Raw genomic sequence first — 23,046 nt, 5'->3', positions numbered from 1 at the left:
TAACGCAATGAACATCCTCCAAGGTGATTCCATAATTTTTGCCAGGGATTGAATAAAGAATCAGACAAACTGAAAATTTTGCAGTGGTCTCTTTAATTTTTGCTAGAGCTGTATATACAGTACTTATTCTATGTGTATATGTGTAATCTATCTATTCTATTCTAACCTGTCAGTGTGTTTTTACAGTAGCCGCATATGAATTGACGGCTTTTCAAAGGACAACAGGGCATAAAAATGGCATAGCTCAGCATGGTGCGAGTGCTGTGCGATTTTTTTTTTATCGCACCCATTGACTTCTATTGCAGGATGCAATCCGTTTTCTGATTACAACCGCACTCGTGCTGTGATTTTTTTCCAGCCCGATCGGGATCTGATCTGAGCTGGAAAAAAAAAAACGCAGATGAGCACACAATCATAGATTAACATTGGTCCGAATTCAATCCGATTTTTTTATCGGATTGAATTAGTCCGATTTCATTGCAAGTGGGCATGAGCCCTAATAGTTGCCCCACTCATCTCTTCTTTAATTGACAGTTTTTGTGTTATATCAGTCAATCCCTGCTACTTGCATTTGTGAATGGGGCTGGAGATGGAGATTCTCATCCGATGACAGAAATACAGTATCTGGTCTGTGGGTATAGCTTTTCTCTGATTATCCAAGTGATCAATACGCATGTGACTTATTTCAAAGCATAAAATAGCCTGTGCAGGCATTATTGTAAGCTCTTGATGGAACACGATATACTGTATAATAGCACTTATTGAGAACATTGATCTGTATGGATAAATGATGTTCTGATTTATCAGTGACTGATTGTTGCCTTCCGGTGCTATATGAACAGTATACTACATTGCTTACAATAAAAAAAAATGACATCCATTGTGAAGAAACCAGATTGTATCTTAATTTCCCAGACAACCATGTTTTTGCAAAACCAAAAGAACTGGCTTTTTATCTGTATATTGGCTTGTGAATTTAAGTGTTTATGTCTGGTGGGTCAAGAAGACAGACTTGCCAACTGATATACTATCTAACATTCTGTGTAAGGGTACCGTCTCACAGTGGCACTTTGGTCGCTACGACGGCACGATCCGTGACGTTCCAGCGATATACTTATGATATCGCTGTGTCTGACACGCTACTGCGATCAGGGACCCCGCTGAGAATCGTACGTCGTAGCAGATCGTTTGAAACTTTCTTTCGTCGTCAAGTGTCCCGCTGTGGCGGCATGATTGCATCGTGTAACAAAGGTTGTATACGATGTGGGCACAGTAACCAACGGCTTCTACATCGCAAATACGTCATGAAATTATCGCTCCTGCGCCCTGCATTGCAAAGTGTGTCCGCAGTCTATGACGCTGGAGCGATAATGGAGCGACGCTGGAGCGTCACGGATCGTGCCGTCGTAGCGACCAAAGTGCCACTGTGAGACGGTACCCTTAAGCTACCTTCACACGAAACGACTTTGTAACGATATCGCTAGCGATCCGTGACGTTGCAGCGTCCTGGCTAGGGATATCGTTTAGTTTGACACGCAGCAGCGATCAGGATCCTGCTGTGATGTCGCTGGTCGCTGAATAAAGTTCAGAACTTTATTTGGTCGTCCGATCGCCGTGTATCGTTGTGTTTGACAGCAAAAGCAACGATACCAGCGATATTTTACACTGGTAACCAGGGTAAACATCGGGTTACTAAGCGCAGGGCCGCGCTTAGTAACCCGATGTTTACCCTGGTTACCAGTGTAAAATGTAAAAAAAACAAACAGTACATACTTACATTCGCATCCCCCGCCGTCTGCTTCCCACACTGACTGAGCGCCGCAAAGTGAAAGTGAAAGCACAGCGGTGACGTCACCGCTGTGCCCTGCTACTGCCGGCGCTCAGTCAGTCAGTCAGTGCAGGAAGCGGACGCCGGGGAATGCGAATGTAAGTATGTGCTGTTTGGTTTTTTTACATTTTACGCTGGTAACCAGGGTAAACATCGGGTTACTAAGCGCGGCCCTGCGCTTAGTAACCCGATGTTAACCCTGGTTACCAGTGTAAAATATCGCTGGTATCGTTGCTTACAATATCGATGTTTACCCTGGTTACCCGGGGACCTCGGCATCGTTGGTCGCTGGAGAGCGGTCTGTGTGACAGCTCTCCAGCGATCAAACAGCGACGCTGCAGCGATCGGCATCGTTGTCGCTATCGCTGCAGCGTCGTTTCGTGTGAAGGTACCTTTAGTCTGTAATAGTGACTGTACATTGAGTGTGTTAAGCTTTGTTTATTGATGTGTGCTTATATGCTAATAGTGCTACTTAATCTAATAACCATTGTTTACCTTATCTTGATGTTGGACTGAAAGACCCTGGGTAATTCTAAAAATAGCTTACATGCCTTAAGGCCCCGTCTCACTTAAGGTACCGTCACACTAGGCGATATCGCCAGCAATCCGTGACGTTGCAGCGACCTGGATGGCGATATCGCTGTATTTGACACGCAGCAGCGATCTGGATCCCGCTGTGAAATTGCTGGTCGCTGCTAGAAGGTCTGCACATTATTTGGTCGCTAGGTCGCCGTGTATCGCCGTGTTTGACAGCAAAAGCGACGATACCAGCGATATTTTACACTGGTAACCAGGGTAAACATCGGGTTACTAAGCGCAGGGCCGCGCTTAGTAACCCGATGTTTACCCTGGTTACCAGCGTAAAAGTTAAAAAAACAAACAGTACATACTCACCTGCGCGTCCCCCAGCCTCTGCTTCCTGACACTAAAGCGCCGGCCCTAAACTGAAAGTGAAAGCAACAGCGGTGACGTCACCGCTCTGCTGTTAGGGCCGGAGCTCAGTCAGCGTCAGGATGCAGAGGCTGGGGGACGCGCAGGTGAGCATGTACTGTTTGTTTTTTTAACTTTTACGCTGGTAACCAGGGTAAACATCGGGTTACTAAGCGCGGCCCTGCGCTTAGCAACCCGATGTTTACCCTGGTTACCCGGGGACCTCGGCATCGCTGGTCGCTGGAGAGCGGTCTGTGTGACAGCTCTCCAGCGACCACACAGCGACGCTGCAGCGATCGGCATTGCTGTCGCTATCGCTGCAGCGTCGCTTAGTGTGACGGTACCTTTAGCGACGCTAAAGCGATCCCGACAACGATACGACCTGTCAGGGATCGTTGCTGAGTCACTATGTGGTCGCTGGTGAGATGTCAAACAGTGAGATCTTACTAACGATCGCAGCTGCGATCTCACTGTTTGACATCTCACCAGCGACCTGTAGTGACCTGTACAACGATCTCACATGGGAGCTATTATGACGATTCAGTGTCTGAGTCGTCAACGAGGTCGTTGGTAAGGTGTCAAACACAGCGATGTGTGCTACCCAGCGGGACCTCAACGATCAAAAAAAGGTCCAGGCCATTCCGACACGACCAGCGATCTCACAGCAGGGGCCTGGTCGCTGCTACGTGTCACACAAAGCGAGATCGCTATGGAGGTCGCTGTTGCGTCACGAAACTTGTGACTCAGCAGCGATCTCGCTAGCGATCTCGCTTAGTGAGACGGGGGCTTTAGGTATAAAAAGACTCAGAGATCACATCCTGGGAGACTGAAGTAATACAGAGCTACCAGCCAGACATTCTGCAAACCACCCAACAGACAAGAGAAGGGACTGCAGCCAATTCATCATGGCACCATCACGAGGGACACTGATCTATGATTCTATAGGAAACAATCCAGGGGTTTTCGGCTCCGGTTGGAAGGACACAGATCTGATCCAGTGACCATCTCTGAACCATGGATATGTTTAGAGAAAGCCAGGGTTGGGACCCGCTGGTCGCCTGGTTCCATGGAGATGGTCAGATAAGCCAGGTGGTGACTCTCGTGTCAACTGGCTTTGGACCTTGTATGGACTCTATGGACAGTTCTTGGTCATCTCCCTATGCTTGTCGTTACCCCTTCTCTGTGCGTGCATCCACAGATGGAGTAGCGACCCTGGGAGCTCTGACATAACATCTACCATTATGTCGGCGAGTCAGCGGAAGTGTGAGGCCCTGTAATATGCACCATCTTGGGGTAATTGGTGGGATTGTTCTGTTTGCTATTGTGTGTTGTGGTTGAATAAAGTATTGCCACACTGTTTTACCTTAACCCTGTGTTGTCTGTGTAGTGTATTGCCCACTGGGAGATAGAGCGGGCGTTCAATGGTATGAGCCGTGGTCCATGCAGTCTTGCTAAAGACAGCCGGACCAGCGGACGAGAGCACCCACTTACCCCGTTTCTCCACATCCACTTTATTCACTAACATTTTTTTCTTGGTGCGGGTATATGGGCTGAGTGACTTAACAACCTGAATAAAAAGTTGTTTTAACTGATGGTGAGCCTGACATGTAAAATAAGTATTTTGTTTCCCCTAGAGATCAGTGAAACCTAATTTAAAAGTTTGGGGTTCGTAATGGAAAGTTAGTAACAATGCTGAACACTGACTTCTACCGGGTTAAGGGTATGTGCACACGTAGAATGGTCCACTCTGGATTTTTCCGCAGTGGATTTGATAAATCCGCAGGGCAAAAACACTGCGTTTTTCCTGCGGATTTATCGCGGATTTACTGCGGATTTACCACGTCTTTTGTGCGGATTCCATTGCAGTTTTACACCTGCGGTTTTCTATTTTGGAGCAGGTGTAAAACCGCTGCGGATTCCGCACAAAGAATTGACATGCTGCGGAATGTAAACCACTGCGTTTCCGCGTGTTTTTTTACGCAGCATGGGCACAGCGTTTTCGGTTTCCAATAGGTTTGCATTGTACTATAGACTCATGGAAAACTGCTGCGGACCCACCCGCAGCTGCGCATCTGCAGCAAAATCCAAATCATATGCACAGAGCCTTAGGGTTCCAGGGAGAGGGAGAGAGATTTTTTCCAGCTCAAAAGTTCGGTTTTCAATGTAGTTCGGGTACAGTTGTGGTACCCGAACCAAACTTTGGAATAAAGTTTTTGTCGTGTACCAGAACCCGAACTTCCACGAGTTCTCTCATCCCTAGTCACCACAAGTGAATTACGGTTGCAGAGTTATGCAAAATTCTAGCCCCAAACCAAATAGGAGTTTAATTAAAGTCATGTTTGTTAGTTACATAGGTTGAAAAAAGACCTAGGTTCATCAAGTGCACCCTTTCTCCACCAATTGTACATTTTGTCACTAAGTTAACTATAACCCGCAATGTTACGTGTATCAAGGAAATTGTCCAGCCCTTTTTTAAAAGCTGTTACAGTGTCTGCCTTTACTGCCTCTTGCAGTAGAGCATTCCACAGTCATACTGCTAACTGTAAAGAACCCTTCCCTATTTAGCTGATGGAATCGTCTTTCTTCCACGAGTAATAAGTGACCCCTTGTCCTAAGTATGGTCTTTGGAAGGAATAAGTCATGTGCCAGTCCTTTGTACTGACCATACATATATTTATACATATAAATGAGATCTCCGCTGTGACGTCTTTTTTCTATGCTAAACAAGCCCAACTTTTCCAAACCTCTCATCATATGAAAGGCCTTCTTGTGAGGAGTTAACCACTTACTAAAGACTGTTGGACCAATGCACATAGAGTGGAGTACACAGCTCTAAGTGATGCAGACTTTTTCAAGCACGGGGCGTCGGTTATGTTGATATTTTTTATGTATTTTATTGAAGATTTGCTTGTTTGTCAGTTCAGCCTCAGGAATCAATGTTTCCATTCAGTAAAAGTAAGTAGGAGAAGTCGTGCTGGTTGGATCTTATGTATACATAATTCCAGATAGAAGATTGCTAAAGGTAAATGTAGAGCAATCATTCTATTAATCTCATCAGTATCCCAGGGGCCTCAAGCCATTGTTCTCCCAGCCACTAGACCCATTGTGTGGAGGAGGGTAGTAGACCCAGGGGAGCTGTCACCACAGGGGGGTCTCACATGCAATCCCAATGGGTTTTCGGAGATCACAAAGGGGGAGGTTTCCCAAGCCTGCAAATACGACCAACATCGGGACAAGGAGGGTTAAGCTGCCATAACTGTGGGCGCAAGGGACAATTTGCCAGGGAATGCCGGGAACTTCTAGCCCACATCACAACCAAGGAGCAGGATTGGTGTGCCACTGGGTCAATGTCGTAGCCTGAAGCCAAAGACCAGTTCCCACTTTGTCAGCCGAAATGGAGCAGAGTGATTTCAACATGTCAACTAATCCACCCGCTAGTGGTGAGTAATACACAAAGTGCAATGACTGTTGCTGTGACGAAACGTGACATGTGGGAGGAAAATTACATCAGGGAGGAGGCCCGAAGACCTTGGGACACTGGGTCTACAAACACATTGGTCTGCCCCGATATGGACCCCCAGAACACTACCGGCCACACAGCACAAAATTACCATCCCCCTAGCTGGGGTTCAAGCAGTCAGGTTGGCCGTAATGGATACAAGTTTGGTTCTCGTCTGGTATACATGTGGCGTTTCCCAGGTCAAGTTGGGGGATCATGGGGAGGATATAGAAGACCCCGCAGGAGGAACAGACCCATGTCCAAGTGAATTGAATACAGAGTCCTCGTCTCAGGGCTTCCACCAATCAGGCAGTTGGCAGGATCTGAAAGATCACATGAGAGAAGCTGGAGATGTCTTCTATGCTGATGTACACCAGTGTGGAATTGTAACTGTGGAGTTTATTCACAAGGATAATATAGAATATGCTTTGAGGAAACTGGATGATACAAAGTTTCATTGTCATGAAGGTGAAGGTCCTGTTGAAAAATAAATGATGGTCCAACTACATGCAAACCGGATTGAGTAGCATGCCGCTGAAAGATGCTGTGGTAGCCATGCTGGTTCAGTATGCCTTCAATTTTGAATACATCCCCAACAGTGTCACCAGCAAACCACCACCACACCATCATACCTCCTCCATGCTTCACGGTGGGAACCAGGCATGTAGAGTCCATCCGTTCACCTTTTCTGCGTTGCACAAAGACACGGTGGTTGGAACCAAAGATCTCAAATTTGGACTCATCAGACCAAAGCACAGATTTCCACTGGTCTGATGTCCATTCCTTGTGTTCTTTAGCCCAAACAAGTCTCTTCTGCTTATTGCCTGTCCTTAGCAGTGGTTTCCTAGCAGATATTTTACCATGAAGGCCTGCTGCACACAGTCTCCTCTTAACAATTGTTGTAGAGATGTGTCTGCTATTAGAACTCTGTGTGGCATTGACCTGGTCTCTAATCTGAGCTGCTGTTAACCTGCGATTTCTGAGGCTGGTGACTCGGATAAACTTATCCTCAGAAGCAGAGGTGACTCTTGGTCTTCCTTTCCAGGGGTGGTCTTCATGGGAGCCAGTTTCTTTGTAGCGCTTGATGGTTTTTGCCACTGCACTTGGGGACACTTTCAAAGTTTTCCCAATTTTTCGGACTGACTGACCTTCATTTCTTAAAGTAATGATGGCCACTCGTTTTTCTTAGCTGCTTTTTCTTGCCATAATACAAATGCTAACAGTCTATATTGTAGGACCATCAGCAGTGTATCCACCAGACTTCTGCACAACACAACTGATGGTCCCAACACCATTTATAAGGCAATAAATCCCACTTATTAAACCTGACAGGGCACACCTGTGACGTGAAAACCATTTCTGATGACTACCTTTTGAAGCTCATCAAGAGAATGCCAAGAGAGTGCAAAGGAGTCATCAAAGCAAGAGGTGGCTACTTTGAAGAACCTAGAATATAAGACATATTTTCAGTTGTTTCACACTTTTTTGTTAAGTATATAATTCCACATGTGTTAATTCATAGTTTTGATGCCTTCAGTGTGAATGTACAATTTTCATAGTCATGAAAATACAGAAAAATCTTTAAATGAGAAGGTGTGTCCAAACTTTTGGTCTGTACTGTATACTGTAAGATAGCGCTCCCTGAGTGTGTTGGGGGACACTCTCTTGGCAACGGGATTAAAGCACACAGGAACGGTCTCTCATAAAAACAGTCTTATTTGGTTTATTAACTCCGCATAAACCACATATCGTAAAATCCATTTCATTACATCCACGAACATATCATTACCACCAGTCTGTTCAGATAAACCTCTCTGCCGTATATTACAACCACCTTGTCTGAGGTTACCTTGCAGGAGCTCTGCTCCTCAAGCTGACTCCTTGTCAGTCCTGGCTTCCCCAACACAGAAGCCGTCCCAGGCTCTGCAGGTACACAGTCTCACCACTTACTATTCAGGAAGTCTGTAAATTACTAGGACCTTCCAACACCAACCATCCAGGTCCACAGTCTCTCCATGTGCTCTTCAGGAAGTCCCCACTCACCGGAGCTTCCCACACAGACCTGATATCTTTCAGGACCTTAGAACACAGCCCACTCTGAACCCAGAAACCATGTGACCCAAACCCTGGTCAAATTTGAAGCTGTAACCACCCCCATAAGTGAGTGGTGTGTGTGGTTAGTCCTGCCCAGCTCTACGACGAACCCTGTAAGCCTCCCTTTAAACTAAACAAATACTTGTGGGACTACAGGTCCCAGAGCAACATTACTGTCTTACAGCGCAGAGAATCTCCTCTGCGACACATACCGGCCTTTCACAATGACGCTGGTCACTGTCTCACTATTACCATTACTCAAGCGACTGCCATGCACTCCCATGGCCTCAACATGCCTTCATGCATATTCTGAGGAGAACATACTGCGCTCCCTAGCTGCAAGCGGGGTCACTGCCTCACAATACATAAGGCCAAACAGGAGATTGGTAAAGGTAAAGCAATCATTCTATTAATTTCCTCAGTATCTCAAGGGCCTCAAGTCATTGTTCTCCCAGCCACAACCTCAGATCTTCACACCTTCAATCCCTTGTAATAATCTAGTTGCCTGCCATTGTACTGACTCTCATTTCTGAATATCCTTTTTAAAATGTGGGGCCCAAAACTGGATCTCATATTCTAGATGTGGCCTCACCAGCGATTTATAAAGGGGTAATATGCTTGATTTTATCTCTCTTTTTACACATCCTAAAATTTTGTTTCTTTTGCGACTGCTGTTTGACTACTGTTGCTCAGCTTACTTGTAGCCAGAATACCCAAGTCCTTCTTCTGTTCTGTAGTTACTTGTATACTCACATTTAATGTAAATGCAGCAATAGGATTACTCCGTCCTAGGTGCATTACTCTACATTTATCAACATTTAAGTCTCATGTGTCTAGGGTTTGCCCATTCAGTCATCTTATCCAAATCATTTTGCAATATTGTAATGTCAAGGTCAGATTTTAATTTCCTACATAGTTTGGTGTTGTCAGCAAAGACTGACACTTTACTCTCAATCCCATCCACAAGGTCATTATTAAAGAGATTAAAAAGAATCTGTCCTAGCACAGATCTCTGCGGTCCCCACTACTAACTATATCCCATTTGGAGAATGTACCTTTTATGATGATGCTTTGTTTCCGGTCGTTTAGCCAATTTCTTACCCATCTGCATATAGATTTCCCTAGTCTCTGCTTCTGTAGGTTCTTGTACAGTGATGTGTTTTTGTTTTGGATGGAATTGGCTGTTAACACTTGTGAGGCAGTGACGGGTGTTACCTGTAGGGGTCGCTGTATGTTCCCCCTAGGATGTGCACGGAGTCGTATTGAGGCCATAAGAGGGCATTGCAGTCACAGGTGTAGCCATGGTTGCAATGCAGATTAAAAGTGAGTATAGGTCTTGGACATGCTGGTTGTTCAAGGCAGATTTAGGGAAAACTGGCTCTGGGTTTTTGTGTTTGAAACAGACTGCAGGATGTTAATGTGCCATCCATTTCATTCCCAGCCCAGGTTTTCCATGTGGCTGAAAGCCACAGGTTGTTAGTTTAAAACCCTTCAGTATAGGGTTTGGGTGTGTCAGGTTCAGTGTCAGTCTGGTGTTGGCAGGAGTGCAGAGCCTCCTGCTCTGCACAGCTTCATCTGTATGAGGGAATGCAGGCCAGTGTAGCCAGGCAGCCAGGGCAGCTGAAGAGCCTGGCACCCACAGAGTACACAGCGGTGCAGTCACCCACGGCAACTCGTCTCAGAGGTGGACTGTCTTGTGCCCAGTGGTGAACCGGAGGTAGACTGTCCTGTGCCCAGAGGTGGACTGGTGTGTTTAGTGACTGAAAACTGGAGGATATAGTTCCCGGCTGCAGTCCAGAGGATATCGTGTACTGTGTAATGCTGTGAGTAAAGAGACATTAACACGGCATTGCAATCGCCCATGGAAACTGGTCCTGAAGGTGGACTGGGGTGTTTAGTGACTGTAATCCAGAGGATATGTTTCCCCGCTGCAATCCAGAGGATATCGTGTGCTGTGTTTTTCTGAGTTGAACATTAAAGAGACGTTTTGCTTTGAACTTTGCTGGGTCACTGCCTCATCACTGCATAAGTGTGCTACCGCTGCACGACACACTGTTCTACATATTTTCAAAAGTTGTCAGGTTCAGTTATGAGATGAGCCATTTCATAATAATTTCAAATTGAATTCAAATCTGACAATGAAAATTTGTTATTGTCTCTTGTTTCTACATCAAAGAATTTTCCTTTTGCTACTACATATAATTCATGCATAAAAGTTACAGTACATTCAAACATTATTATTTTTGCAAATATAAAGATGCAGAATATTTTGTTATTCCAATATTCGAATATTTATTTAGAGGAAATTTTAGCAACAATTCAAAAAACTAAAACATGTCTATGCACAGAGAGGAAGAGGACTAGAACTCTATATCACCACCTGTTGGAAGCAGTATGACTTAGGATAAAAGCCAAATCAGAATCTCAATTTGCAGACTTGATGTTTTGGGGTATTTCCCTTGTCATAGCAAAGCATGTGTTATGATTTGGCTAGGTGATATGTCTAAACACTATAGTGAATTATAAACAGTTACAGAAATTGCACTACGAAATTTGGTCCTCATTCAGTGACAACTGGCATTTTTATCCACTTCCTTTATAAAGTTCTTCATTAGGGACAACTTGATATGCAATGGTGGTAACAAAATCTTATATGGGTCAACAAGTGCTGGCTGAAGGACATTTTCACTCCCTGGCTGAAGTGAATGTTGAAAAGGCCAGTCTCTTTTATTTTAGTGATATTCTCTTGCATGACTATCTTACACAGAAGGCAGCACTACTTTGTACAGTGGGGCAAAAAAGTATTTAGTCAGTCAGCAATAGTGCAAGTTCCACCACTTAAAAAGATGAGAGGCGTTTGTAATTTACATCATAGGTAGACCTCAACTATGGGAGACAAACTGAGAAAAAAAAATCCAGAAAATCACATTGTCTGTTTTTTTATCATTTTATTTGCATATTATGGTGGAAAATAAGTATTTGGTCAGAAACAAAATTTCATCTCAATACTTTGTAATATATCCTTTGTTGGCAATGACAGAGGTCAAACGTTTTCTGTAAGTCTTCACAAGGTTGCCACACACTGTTGTTGGTATGTTGGCCCATTCCTCCATGCAGATCTCCTCTAGAGCAGTGATGTTTTTGGCTTTTCGCTTGGCAACACAGGCTTTCAACTCCCTCCAAAGGTTTTCTATAGGGTTGAGATCTGGAGACTGGCTAGGCCACTCCAGGACCTTGAAATGCTTCTTACGAAGCCACTCCTTCGTTGCCCTGGCGGTGTGCTTTGGATCATTGACATGTTGAAAGACCCAGCCACGTTTCATCTTCAATGCCCTTGCTGATGGAAGGAGGTTTGCACTCAAAATCTCATGATACATGGCCCCATTCATTCTTTCATGTACCCGGATCAGTCGTCCTGGCCCCTTTGCAGAGAAACAGCCCCAAAGCATGATGTTTCCACCACCATGCTTTACAGTAGGTATGGTGTTTGATGGATGCAACTCAGTATTCTTTTTCCTCCAAACACGACAGGTTGTGTTTCTACCAAACAGTTCCAGTTTGGTTTCATCAGACCATAGGACATTCTCCCAAAACTCCTCTGGATCATCCAAATGCTCTCTAGCAAACTTCAGACGGGCCCGGACATGTACTGGCTTAAGCAGTGGGACACGTCTGGCACTGCAGGATCTGAGTCCATGGTGGCGTAGTGTGTTACTTATGGTAGGCCTTGTTACATTGGTCTCAGCTCTCTGCAGTTCATTCACTAGGTCCCCCCGCGTGGTTCTGGGATTTTTGCTCACCGTTCTTGTGATCATTCTGACCCCACGGGGTGGGATTTTGCGTGGAGCCCCAGATCGAGGGAGATTATCAGTGGTCTTGAATGTCTTCCATTTTTAATTATTGCTCTCACTGTTGATTTCTTCACTCCAAGCTGGTTGGCTATTGCAGATTCAGTCTTCCCAGCCTGGTGCAGGGCTACAATTTTGTTTCTGGTGTCCTTTGACAGCTCTTTGGTCTTCACCATAGTGGAGTTTGGAGTCAGACTGTTTGAGGGTGTGCACAGGTGTCGTTTTATACTGATAACAAGTTTAAACAGGTGCCATTACTACAGGTAATGAGTGGAGGAAAGAGGAGACTCTTAAAGAAGAAGTTACAGGTCTGTGAGAGCCAGAAATCTTGATTGTTTGTTTCTGACCAAATACTTATTTTCCACCATAATATGCAAATAAAATGATAAAAAAAACAGACAATGTGATTTTCTGGATTTTTTTTTCTCAGTTTGTCTCCCATAGTTGAGGTCTACCTATGATGTAAATTACAGACGCCTCTCATCTTTTTAAGTGGTGGAACTTGCACTATTGCTGACTGACTAAATACTTTTTTGCCCCACTGTATATCCAGCACGGAGACCAAGTAAGAGGGCAGCCACATTTTAGTCAGTACAGAGGAACCTCAAATATTGGTCATAGGTCAGGCACATCAACAGCTGTTTTATGTTGTCATAGATTTCTTTCATGTGGACTACATAACAGCAAGACTGCTTTTAGGCTTCTTTTGGATGAACTGATGAAGATCCTCCATTCCTCTGGATGATGACTTATCTTCAGAGCTTCCATTAAACTGTTGATGTTATCCTATGCCACAAGATCTCCCTCTATGAAGAAGTATTGGACAAGATCTTTATCATGGTTGTGGAACAGAAAAATCCGAACATCACCCCCTAGAGATTCCACTGCAGTAGCCTGAAATGTAAGATTAGCCATACTTTTGGTCAGATCCAGATCTCTAACTATATCATTCAGTTCACTTTGTGTTATAAGGTATGGTTCAGTTGAGGTTGCTGACAGTAAGTCTGGGCTGGGAGAGGAAGATGCTTCATGATGACACCAAGCGCCCTTTTCTTCCTCACTTGACTAAAAATGTTTCTGGTGCTTTTGGAACCGGAAGTTCTTCTGTATGTGGTACTGGGTGTATTGCAGATGGAATAAGCTCACTTCTTCCTTGAAATTACTTTCCTAATAAGGGGCACCATGCAGAAATAACAATAGGTAGTGTGGTCGGTTGGATCTCTCCAGATCATTGGGACTGCAAAAGGCATAGATTGCCTTTTCCCATGCAACCATTGGGTAAGATGGGATGCACATCTATTGTAGCATATTTGTGAAGCCCAACTCTTGTCCTGATCTTCTATACTGCAGCCGAAATACAGGTTGTAGGCTTTCCTTATCATAGTAGTCATGTTTATTCTTTGTGACGCAAATGTGACTTCTTCGCATATGTAGCAAAAACTATCCACTTTGTTACTGCAAGACCGAGGCATATCTGGAAAAACATATAGAAACGTCAAAATGTTAAGAAACTAAGCTAAGAAATCCTAAAACTGTATACCTTATACAGAGAGCATTCATAAAAGTAGGTGATTCAATTGTAATTAGAATTACGTCATTGGAGTTGAGTTGGCGTTTTTCGACTTGTCTCCCTAAGATCATAAAATACTGAAGGCTCAATAGACTAAATAGATGATGTAATAGACTAGCTGCTAAAATTGCAATAATGATGATGAAATAATAAAGGCACAATTTTCTGTAAGCCTGCTTGAAAGGTGTCAAGTAATTACAACCTCCTCTGGATCTTGAAAATTAGAGCCAATCAACAAATTTAAGCATCATATTAATTTTCATCACAAAAATTTGTTTGGCTCAATTGTTTTTATTGCTGAAGCAATGTGGCTTTAGAACAGAGTTATCTGTATCTATATAAGGTGTGCTGATGCATGTATAACGGGATGCATCAACAGAGAGGTTATACTGATATCTGGCAATTCATTCTTATACTTCCGCTGTGTGGAGGCAGGAGAACCTACTGTATTGCTCTGTTTTCTCAGTAGCTGTGGACATCAGGCGATGAGATAATAATTATGAACAGTTTGTGACAATATTTGTTATATTAACAAAAAAAATTTCCAAAAAATGTACCGCACTTTAGTTTGTATTATACCACTGGATGTTATCATCTTTGGATGTTTATGTTTTTCATTTCTGTTTTTCTTTGCAATTTCTATCTTCCTACGTACTGCACACAATAGTGACCTTATATTCTGCACTGCATCAGCTTTTCAGTGGACATTCCATCCTTCTGCTAGGGTGTTGTGCATGGTACCTAGTTTACACCCCTCACGCACTGAGAACAATCACCAATGAAAAATTCCCTTGCTAATCTGTGGGATTAGTCTGTTAATGCTATGTGTGTCTCTGTCTATCCTACTCTCTCTGTCACTTAGCCAGTGTCTTTTTCTCTCTCTCTTTCCCTACATGCTGTGCTCTATCAGTCTCTAGTATTGCTGAACTTTCCATTATAAAAGTGCTTGGGCTCAGAGCAGTTGTGCTACCTCATGTAAACCACGCTAACCCATGATGGATTCTGAAGTTCTGGATAAGGACCCCTGTTTACGTGTTATTCAACAACTGCGACAGATCCATGTGGACCTCCTGCTCCTGACTGAGAAATATGTGAGCGTTCTGTAATTCTGTTTTTATCAAATTGTGTGCATGTGATTTTTCCATTTTCTTTATAGAGAAAGACGTGGAGTTATTGTAAGTAAAATGATGGTTGAATAGGCTCCACTTTGAAATGGGTTGTCCAACAGTAGCCATGGATTTATTGAAAATAATAAACTGAGGACTACGCACTTTCCAGAGTCCCTAGCAGATCCTGCACAGGCTGTGGAGGCAATGTTTGCCCCTCTCGGGAGTCCCAGCCTCTTCTAGTGATGATGTGCACTTCCAGTCATTTGACCTCTGCAGTGGACAACTGGCTGCGGCAGAATTGGGCCTTTACAGCAGAGCCAGCGGAAACCATCAGAGCAGCCTATGTTGTGTCCACAGTGGACTCTAAAAGACGAGTATGCCTATGTTATATATAATCAATCCATGGCTTAAATAAATCAATTTACTGTTTGACAATCCATTTAAGTAACACTGGCTCTATAGTCATTGGCTGTCTAGCCACAACATATGGCTGAAAAAATACAGTCTCATTTTTATTTAGGTTGTGGATCTGATGTTATTTTCAATGAATTGCTTTTATTTTAGTTTAGGAACTTGCAAAACAATGAGGAAGCTGAAAGCACCACTCCAGTATTTTTTATTAATTTCACCACTAGAGTGGTATCACTAATGTAAGTTCTCTGCCTCTATTATTAGGCTATGTTCACAGAAGTTTTTGCTTTGTTTTTTTATGCAGGCAAAATCTGCTCTCATGGCAATAACGAAGCTGCTGGTTTTGCTGTGTATTTGCTGTGTCTTTCCTTAGGTGTTTGCACCAAAAACAAAGCAAAACCCAATACTTGCATTTTTGCACTTACCCAATTGCTTCCTATATGTGGAAAAAATGCTGAAAGAAGTGACAATTTCCCAATTCAGTCAGGAAAAAAAACAATGTGTGTGCATGGAACTTCTGAACTCTTATAGCTTTTGCTGGTACTGTAAAACACATATTAAAATTTGCATAAAAAATGCATTAAAAACGTAACGTGTGAACATAGCCTTATACTTACCAGCCATAGTCCAATTCAGTTATCGCCGCTTTAGTCGGTCTTCAGTAATTTGTGACCTGCCGGATCGCTGCAGTGTTTGCTGGAGAGATCCAGAAGTCACAACTCAATGTAACTCTATAAGAGCCAGAATGAGGTTAGAATGAGGCTCTAATAGACTTAAAGGGAACCTGTCAGCAGTTTTGGCCGATATAAGATATGGCCACTGCCTTTCAGGGCTTATCTACAGCATTCTATAATGCTGTAGATAAGCCCTCGGTCCGACCTGAAATATAAGAAAAATAAGTTATATTATACTCACCTGCGGGCCAGTCCGGTCCGATGGGTGTCGCAGGTCCTGGTCCGGCACCTCCTATCTTCTTGTGCCGCCGCCCTCCTGTTGCTTTATGGCTCCCCGTCATCGCGCTCCAGGGCAGGCGTACTTATCTGCCCTGTTGAGGGCAGAGTAAAGTACTGCAGTCGCTGGGCCTCTCTGACCTTTCCCAGGGCAGATAAGTATGCCTGCGCAGGAGCGCGATGCTGGGGATGATGAAGCAAGCAGGAGGGCAGCATCGCAAGAAGATGGGAGGCGCTGGACCAAGACCTGCGACACCCATCAGAACAGACCGCCCCGCAGGTGAGTATAATAAAACTTATTTCTCTTATCTTTCAAGTCTGACTGGGGGCTTATCTATTGGTCAGTCAGAAGTTGCGGACACAAGATGGTAGCGTGAGACCAGAAAGGCGCCAGGAGGAACAGAAGATGGAATCCGCTGGTAAGTAGAGGCAAGAAATGTACATTATCAATACTACTCCTGCGGTGAAATAAAAAAAAAATGCTTGAGTGGTGCTTTAATGTGGGTTGCAAGCTTGGATATTTTTAGCCAAAATATCAACTAAGCCCATTCTTAATTTTTCATCTTTGCCAGATGCTTCAGTGTCTGTAGTATTGTTGGCCGGGAAAATAGGGTATTTTGTGCTTTTAGTTTCAACAATTTTATTTGAAAAAAGTATCATTTGACATGAAAAACAATAATATAAAAGTGCAAGAATCCCCTCGCAGGGGGAAATATATGACAGAGTAAGTAAAGAGAAATACAATATCCTTGACTTTATATTCTTATTGATATTAGAACCGAAACTAACAGTTTTAATGTAACTGTATTGGGCTTAATGGGAAAGGGGAAGGAAAAGGGGAGAATATATAACATTAACCCCTTCCCGACCTTTGACGCAGCGTATGCGTCATGGAAACCTGTGCCAATCTGACCTGTGACGCAGCATATGCGTCATGGTGGGATCGCGCTCCTGCAGGCCGGGTGAAAGGGTTAACTGTAATTTCACCTGACCTGCAGGGACAGGGGGAGTGCTACTTGAGCCCTGGGCGGGTGGCTTTGCCCCCCCCGTGGCTACGATCGCTCTAAATGGCTGTTGAAAGTGACGTTTCACTTTCAATCAGCAATAGCAATATTTCACCAATGAAAATTAGTGAAATATTACAATCCAGCCATGGCCGATGCTGCAATAGCATCAGCCATGGGTGGAGATCGCGATCTGCTCCCTCTACCACCACCGATCTCCTCCAATCTGTCCTCCGTCCTGTCATTGCTGTCCTCCCCTCCATCCTCCTGTCCGCTCCCCCCGCAGTCCGATCTCCCCCGCTGTCCAATTCCCCCCCCCTCATACTTACCGACCTCCGGTGTCCGTCTGTCTGCTCTATGGGCGCCGCCATCTTCCAAAATGGCGGGCGCATGCGCAGTGTGCCCGCTGAATCTGCCGGCCGGCAGATTCGTTACAGGTACATTTTGATTGCTGTGATAGGTTCCATCACAATGATCAAAATAAAAGAAATAATAAATAAACCCCCCCCTTTATCACCCCCATAGGTAGGGACAATAATAAAATAAATAAATATTTTTTTTTTCCCCACTAGGGTTAGGGCTAGGGTTAGCGTTAGGGCTGGAATTAGGGTTAGAACTAGGGTTAGGGTTAGAATTAGGCTATGTGCACACGGTGCGGATTTGGCTGCGGATCCGCAGCGGATCGGCCGCTGCGGATTCGTAGCAGTTTTCCATCAGGTTTAGAGTAACATGTAAACCTATGGAAAACCAAATCCGCTGTGCCCATGGTGCAGAAAATACCGTGCGGAAACACTGTGCTGTATTTTCCGCAGCATGTCAATTCTTTGTGCGGATTCCGCAGCGTTTTACACCTGTTCCTCAATAGCAATCTGCAGGTGAAATCTGCACAAAAAACACTGGAAATCTGCTGTAAATCCGCAGGTAAAACGCAGTGCCTTTTACCTGCGGATTTTTCAAAAATGGTGCAGAAAAATCTCACACGAATCCGCAACGTGGGCACATAGCCTTAGGGTTAGGGTTGGAATTAGAGTTAGGGTTGGAATTAGGGCTAGGGTTGGAAATAGGGTTAAGATTAGGCTGTGGTTAGGTTTATGGTTAGGGTTAGGGGTGTATTGGGGTTAGAGTTGTGGTTAGGGGTGTGTTGGGGTTAGGGGTGTGATTAGGGTTATGGCTACAGTTGTGATTAGGGTTAGGGGTGTGTTGGGGTTAGTGTTGGAGTTAGAATTGAGGGGTTTCCACTGTTTAGGCACATCAGGGGTCTCCAAACGCAACATGGCGCCACCATTGATTCCAGCCAATCTTGTATTCAAAAAGTCAAATGGTGCTCCCTTCCGAGCCCCGATGTGTGCCCAAACAGTGGTTTACCCCCACATATGGGGTACCAGCATACTCAGGACAAACTGGGCAACAATTATTGGGGTCCAATTTCTCCTGTTACCCTTGTGAAAATAAAAAATTGCTTGCTAAAACATAATTTTTGAGGAAAGAAAAATGATTTTTTATTTTCCCGACTCTGCGTTGTAAACTTCTGTGAAGCACTTGGGGGTTCAAAGTGCTCACCACATATCTAGATAAGTTCCTTGGGGAGTCTAGTTTCCAAAATGGGGTCACTTGTGGGGGGTTTCTACTGTTTAGGCACATCAGGGGCTCTGCAAGCGTAACATGATGCCCGCAGACCATTCCATCAAAGTCTGCATTCCAAAACGTCACTACTTCCCTTCCGAGTCCTGACGTGTGCCCAAACAGTGGTTCCCCCCCACATATGGGGTATCAGTGTACTCAGGACAAACTGGACAACAACTTTTGGGGTCCAATTTCTTCTGTTACTCTTGTGAAAATAAAAAATTGCGGGCTAAAAAATAATTTTTGAGGAAAGAAAAATGATTTTTTATTTTCACGGCTCTGCATTATAAACTTCTGTGAAGCACTTGGGGGTTTAAAGTGGTCACCACACATCTAGATTAGTTCCATGGGAGGTCTAGTTTCCAAAATGGGGTCACATGTGGGGGAGCTCCAATGTTTAGGCACACAGGGGCTCTCCAAACGCGACATGATGTCCGCTAACGATTGGAGCTAATTTTTCATTCAAAAAGTCAAATGGCGCTCCTTCCCTTCCGAGCCCTGCCGTGTGCCCAAACAGTGGTTTACCCCCACATGTGAGATATCAGTGTACTCTGGAGAAATTTCCCAATAAATTTTAGGATCCATTTTATCCTGTTGCCCATGTGGAAATGAAAAAATTGAGGCTAAAAGAAATTTTTGGTGAAAAAAAAGTACTTTTTCATTTTTATGGATCAATTTGTGAAGCACCTGGGGGTTCAAAGTGCTCACTATGCATCTAGATAAGTTCCCTAGGGGGTCTAGTTTCCAAAATGGGGTCACATGTGGGGGAGGTCCAATGTTTAGGCACACAGGGGCTCTCCAAACGCGACATGGTGTCCATTAAAGATTGGAGCTAATTTTTCATTCAAAAGTCAAATGGCGCTCCTTCCCTTCCGAGCCTTGCCGTGTGCACAAACAGTGGTTTGTGACCACATATGAGGTATCAGTGTACTCAGGAGAAATTGCCCAACACATTTAAGGATCCATTTTATCCTGTTGCCCATGTGAGAGTGAAAAAATTGAGGATAAAAGAATTTTTTTGTGAAAAAAAAGTACTTTTTCATTTTTACGGATCAATTTGTGAAGCACCTGGGGGTTCAAAATGCTCACTATGCATCTACTGCACTAAAAAGACTACCTTCACACAAGGCCAGTAAAAATTAAAGTAATTTTTATTATCCAACAGAAAAAAATATATAATACGTACAAATGGGTATACACCTAAAGCACAGGAAATAGGTGGGCTACCCAGGTCAGGGCTCCATTAGTAGTGGTATCATAATACAAACCAAGACATAACAATGCAAATAACCATTGTGCAAATGACCATGTGCAAATATGCAGGTAATAGTAGAAAAAGTAATAATACTAACAGTGTATAAGTTGAGCAATGTAGTGATATAGTTACCAAATCAAGCGCTCCTGGGGGCCCACCAACACCCGAAGCGCATTTCGCACTGAAATGCTTCGTCTGGGGGTGGTTGAGTACTGGCCACTGATCGTATATATATCCAAAGAAACCAATAGGAAAGGTGCCAGCAGTAAGGTTGATAATGAGGGACTCCTGTGTACGCATGCGCAAATGAGCAAAATAGATGCCGATGTGATGATACATCCACTCACATGTAAGACCGGAACAGGAACAGCCATTAGTTGCCGCGGTAGAACAGGTGCACCAGCCAGCAGTCCCCATGGCCGCGACGCACAATCATCCCAGACAACAACCGGAACTGCAATCGCCGCATATCACTGACGCCACATCCGGTGCGCCCTATCACGTAGTCATGGCGACCACCAACAAACATTACGCACCCTGTGTGCCACGCCATAGACCAGTAAATACCCAGCGCAGGTCCAGAAGTAGTTATAAACAACAAATAATAAGTACCAGAGACAGTTTGCTAAGAAGATACGACAACCAAGATGAAACAAATGGTAATCGCCATGTGTTTAATAGCGACAACGGAAAAATAGAAAAGAAAAGTGCAAAGTGAATAATACATGCACAGTGGAACGGACATAAGACAAAAAACTAAAAGGGGAAAAAAAACAATATAATTAACATAATGTGCAAAAAGACTAAACATATACAGTATAAGTGAATATGCGAAAGATATACTGATGTATAAATAGGAGCATATATATATAAAAAAGGCATAACTATGATACATATGTGCAATATATAAAAAGAGGATATATAATAATAACTATATGAAATATCGACATAAGCCAAACATCTCATATTTTAGACAATAAATAGTGAATTATACTAAAATGTGAATACATATATACATATATTATATGCAAAACCAATCACATAAAGTACAAAATTTAATAAAATATTAATATTTAAAAACAGAATACAGTATGCACATAAGCACATGGGCACCAGCACAAAGTATAACCATACATAAAAAACAAAACTAATCCAGCCAAGCATGATAGAATAACGGGCATGGAAGTAACTGCCATAAAGAGATGCCATATTTCATTGCAATGTTCACTGTCCCAGAGAAGTCCAAAAACGGCACCAACCCTAAAGACCTAAAATAAATAGCAAAAAAAGGGGGATAATTATATTAATTAAAACAATAATAAAAACCAGCTAAACGACCAAAGTATAAGAGTATAAATAAAAACCAAGAAAAAGACTGCACAGACATAAAGGTATGCCGTAACAACTATAATAGGGAACACAAGGTAAGTATCATATATAAGATGGAAAAACTAAGCATAACATAACAGGGGGCCACTAAGGGGCTAAACGGGCAGCAAGGGAGAAAAACTATTGTGATCATTAAGGCCCATAGGTGTGATGGTGTCCAGCTTCAAGATCCACCTAGCCTCCTTCTGGGCCAACATCCTCTTCCAGTTACCCCCCTCTGAGTCCAATAAATACTCGATCAATGCCTTTGACAGACAATCCCTTAGGGTCACACCCATGTAGGGCCTTAAAGTGCCGTGGAATCGGTTTGAGCTTGTTGGGGTCAACTTCTGTTGTTGCCCCCTCTATATCCAACACATGCTCCCGTACTCTTCTACGAAGTTCCCGTGTGGTTATCCCGATGTAAATGAAACCACACGGGCAGGTGGCATGGTAAATTACAGCCTTTGTCGTACATGTGTGTAATTCGATACACTCTATCTCCCTTAGAATTGGAGAAGTCTGCGGCTGTCTGGATATTACGACAAGCCACACATTTGCCACAACTCGTACACCCCCACTCTGGACCCTTAGCCCTTAGCTCCAAAGATGAAATTAGGGCCAGATCCTTTGTGATAACTGTGTACCAGCTGGTCCCTTAGATTATGTGAACGCCTATAGGTGATAGAGGGACTAGGTACAATACATTTGGCAATAATTCTGTCTGTCAAGAGCACAGACCAAAGTTTAGTAATAGGCCTCCTGATGTCCTCACTCCTAGAGTTAAAATCCAGGATACAACGTACCTGATCAGTATTCCTATCCTTTTTCCATTTCTGCAGAAGGGCATTCCTTTGGCTATGATAGGCCCTTTGGTAGGAGCGGCAGATGGTCTTCTTTCCATACCCACGATCCTTGAAGCGTATGCATAGATCTTGAGCCTGATTTGCAAACAAATCATCATTAGAGCATATCCTTCTTGCACGTAGGAATTGTCCGGTCGGGATGTTCTTGATCAAGTGATGTGGATGCTGTGAGGATGAATGTAAAAGGGAGTTAACCGATGTTACGTTACGAAACAAATCCATGTGGATTGCTCCATCACTCCCAACTGTGATGGAAATATCTAAAAAATCAATTTTCCTCGTTTCATATTTGTATGTCACTTTGATATTCTTGACAATAGAATTTAATTCACTTATAAACAAATTCAATTCATCCTGTGTCCCTTGCCACACCATGATGACATCGCCAATATATCTCCACCATGAGACCACTCCATGGCTCAAAAGATGTGGTTGGTTTGAAAAATATCCCGCTCCCATAAACCCAAAAATAAATTAGCATAAGAGGGCGCACAAGACGCCCCCATTGCAGTGCCCTGTAACTGAAGAAAAAAGGAATCCCGAAATATGAAAAAATTGTGCGTGAGAACAAAATCCAAAGCCTTAACCAAAAATGCACATAAGTCCTGATCCAGACCACTGTTATTTAAAAAGAAGGAAGTCGCTTCTAGGCCATCCTGGTGTCGAATCGAAGTATACAACGACTCCACAT

At 43.6% G+C, this 23,046-nt stretch overlaps 1 long non-coding RNA gene across 2 annotated transcripts in view; it reads left to right on the top strand.

Annotated features, from left to right (window-relative positions):
• Positions 1-23,046, top strand: part of LOC143764830 (uncharacterized) — a 90,798-nt gene that overhangs the window by 56,006 nt on the left and 11,746 nt on the right. Inside the window, exon 3 of one of the 2 annotated variants that reach the window (XR_013213281.1) lies at positions 14,680-14,753. The exons of the other annotated variant lie outside the window; for it this stretch is intronic. This is a non-coding gene — a long non-coding RNA (uncharacterized LOC143764830). Of the gene's footprint in view, positions 1-14,679; positions 14,754-23,046 lie in introns of those variants that run through there. 2 annotated transcript variants of the gene reach the window in all.

Source organism: Ranitomeya variabilis, chromosome 4, assembly GCF_051348905.1.
Source record: "Ranitomeya variabilis isolate aRanVar5 chromosome 4, aRanVar5.hap1, whole genome shotgun sequence".
Lineage (NCBI taxonomy): Eukaryota > Metazoa > Chordata > Amphibia > Anura > Dendrobatidae > Ranitomeya > Ranitomeya variabilis.
This window is presented reverse-complemented; position numbering and strand designations above follow the sequence as displayed.